The sequence below is a fragment of the Taudactylus pleione genome, unplaced genomic scaffold (assembly GCF_031769625.1).
Source record: "Taudactylus pleione unplaced genomic scaffold, aTauple2 ptg000089l, whole genome shotgun sequence".
NCBI lineage: Eukaryota > Metazoa > Chordata > Amphibia > Anura > Myobatrachidae > Taudactylus > Taudactylus pleione.
In genome coordinates, this window is record NW_028284491.1 from 2,696,327 (window position 1) to 2,699,437 (window position 3,111).

General features: G+C 34.4%; 1 pseudogene; it reads right to left on the reverse strand.

Moving 5' to 3' along the window:
* Positions 1 to 715: 715 nt before the first annotated feature.
* Positions 716 to 834, reverse strand: LOC148527287 (5S ribosomal RNA; annotated as a pseudogene).
* Between the last annotated feature and the right edge of the window lie 2,277 nt (positions 835 to 3,111).

Genomic DNA, 3,111 nt, shown 5'->3' on the forward strand with positions numbered 1-3,111 from the left:
TTGTATTAGTAGACCATGAGGTCGTTTTAGATGAAGGCGGCAGCCATTTTTGTAGTTTTTTTACATTAAAGCGGCGGCCATTTTTGTAGTTCTTTTACATGAAGCCGGCGGCCATTTTTGTAGTTCTTTTACCACTTGTAGCAGTCGTCTTTATGGTTTTGAGTGCTATGTCAAACACTAATCGGGGTCAATCGGAACACAGAGGTTTGCCATTCTTAACATAAGATGTTCAATGTTTTTCCTTGACTGTTTGTATTCCATCACTGTTCTTCCAATATTTATGGATCGTTATAATACTTCGGATAGGGACGGCGGCCATCTTGGTAGTTCTTTCATAACCTGTGGCAGCCATCTTTGTAGTTCCTAGATGCTATGACCAGTGCCATTCAATAAAGAACTGGGAGGAATTAGCATTCTTATTCTGGGATGCTAAACGTCTTTATTGACCATTAACACGTATCCTGAAAAAGAGGAGAAAATTAAGGCAGACACAAATATGATGAGCTATTTAATCAAAGACTCCATTCCCTGATTGTCAATGCAGAAAGTGAACTATACAAAAAGACAATAGTCTATGGATACCAACTAAATAATAGGTTTATATTCATAAAAATTACATGTTAGATGGAAAGGTGACTGATGCAGGTGCAAAATTGTAAAACAAGACTCGGAGCCATATCATATTCTATATGCCATTTTATTCCCATTCACAATTTTACTACAACACCTGGTCTTCCTAGGAGGTCCCCCATCCAAGTACTGACCAGGCCCAATCATGCTTCGCTTCCAAGATCAGACGAGATTGGGCATTGACATGTTGGTATGGTTGTAGGTATGTGTTCACTTATGCATAGATTTATGGACTTTGCTCCACAAGGACCTGTAATCAATCGCATTTCAGCTTCATCACCCTCCATATCATAAATAAGAACATGTTTTAATAATAATACTGTAGTCCAAACTTTTGCTTCCTTTTTTTTTTTTTATCTATAAAGTTGTCTTTAATCGCCTTGGTACATGATAACGTATATTATACCGCTATCATTGTGTCTTAAGTCATATAAAAGGAGCTATTTCATAGTTGTCGTTAAACCCCATGGGAAATAAAGTGTTTAATTCGAAGATCCAGAACATTTCACGTTGAGCAAGTTTCTTGCCCAGATTTCCCCCTCTCTCTCCCATGGTTACATGTTCTATTGCTTTAAAGGACAATTCTTCTGGGTTGGATCCATGGTGTGTATTAAAATGTCTTGAGACCATGTGATTTTCTACTTTATTCTTGATATTCCTCACATGTTCCTGCATCCTTAACTTGAGGGGCCTCTTTGTTTTTCCCACATATTTAGTACCACATGAACACTCTAACAGGTAGATCACTGATGTAGAATTACAGTTCATGAATTCCTTTATTTTATATTCCTTCGAATTATCATGATTCTTAAAGATCTTCCTTTGTGGATTCAAATATTTACAGATATTACATCGACCACATTTGTAACATCCAACACATTTTGGTAATGTTCTAATGGGTTCTGTTGTGTCACTTCTCAGGAGACTTGGTGCTAACGAGTCTTTAAGGCTTTTGGCTTTCCTGAACACAGTGGGTGGCTTTGGTGGAATCACATCCTTTAAAATAGGGTCCAACAGCAAGATGTTCCAATGTTTTGAAAGTGTCGCCCTTATCTTTTTTTCCTGTCCACTATAGGTGGTGATGAAGGGGATTATTTTATTTTCTTCTTTCACCTTCTGTTTATATATTAGTAATTCGGACCTCACCAGATTTGTAGTTTTTTGAATTGCTCTCCCAATTATTTCTTCCGGGTATTCTTTATTTTGAAATCTTTCTTGGTAGATTTGGATCTGTTGATCACACATAGTTGGAGTACTACAATTACGTTTGATCCTGTGGAATTGTGAATACGGAATATTGTCCTTCCAACTCTTCAGATGATTACTTTTATAATGTAAGTAACTGTTTGTATCAACTTTTTTAATGTAGTTACTTGTGCAGATCATCTCATTATCCCCTGTCAATACCAAGTCCAGAAATTCTATGGAAGTTCTATTAAAATTGGAAGTAAATTTCAAATTCATATTGTTGTCGGATATATGTGATAAAAACAATTTAAAATTCTCTTCTGAACCTTCCCAAATCATTAAAATATCATCAATATATCTCTTATAAAAAATGATATTTATATTGTTTATAATGAGTGCCATAATACAAATTTTATTGTTAAAATCTGGACATTATATGGCTTTTTGACCTGAAATAGGTAACAGGAAATGATGTCACGAAATGAGGACATGTGCTTCCTGTACTTAAGGTATATAAACCCTGCTCTGTCTCTATGCATACACTTCCCCTTGATGAAGTCCAGAGGACGAAACGCGTTGGGACCCTGACCTTGCACTTTATGAACTCTTCCCAAAATACTGCTGGAAAAGATAAGCTATAAATCCGATTTATTTTAGAAAATATATATTTATTTTTCACTAAAAATCGCTATTTATTATCTTTTAGTACTAGCTTTTTATCCATTATTTCTGTGTATTTATGTCATTGTGTGTTGTCTATGAATTGTTTTATTTAATTAAAAAAATTTTATGCACATTATTTATGCAGTTTTAAATATATTTATTCATATATATTACACGGTTGTATTTATTGCACAAAGTCACTTGTATGTCACGGTCCTGGATAAGGACAAGGATATAAACACAAAAAATTGTTTTTGCACAGGTTGCGAGATTTGCACAGGTTTAATTGGTTCACTGTATATGCACTAGGAGGCGCTTGTGGGCAGCTATATTGTCATATTGTTTCCTGTACCAAGGTGGCCTAGCCATGGCCACCATTTTTTGTTGACCAAGCAGACACCTTATACTTATCAAGGGAGTGCTACATATACAAATAGTATATGTATATATATATATATATATATATATATATATATATATGTATAATATTTCTATTATATTTCTATTAGATTTACCAATAAAAAAAACAAAAAACACACACTTGTGAAAGGTATTTCACGTTAAACAGAGTGGACAAATTTGGCGCTGTTTTCTTCTATTGAGATATATATATATATACACACACACATT